Raw genomic sequence first — 222 nt, forward strand, 5'->3', positions numbered from 1 at the left:
AATTTTCATTTTGTCCACCTAGATTGCGAAAATATCACACTGTGCGACGGCTGCTTCGCTAAAAGTAAACACAGCTGATCTGTCTAAGCGCGATACTGTGTTATAACTACGACAGCTTCTCAGCAATAGAATATTCTCTATTGCTGAGCGCCCGATAATTCGCGATAATATATTTTAACCACCAAAGTACGAGAGTGCGATTCACCTGAGTAAGGGCTTCGC

The sequence above is a fragment of the Odontomachus brunneus genome, unplaced genomic scaffold, assembly GCF_010583005.1.
Source record: "Odontomachus brunneus isolate Ranch 3 - 2012 unplaced genomic scaffold, Obru_v1 Obru_scaffold_161, whole genome shotgun sequence".
Taxonomy (NCBI): domain Eukaryota; kingdom Metazoa; phylum Arthropoda; class Insecta; order Hymenoptera; family Formicidae; genus Odontomachus; species Odontomachus brunneus.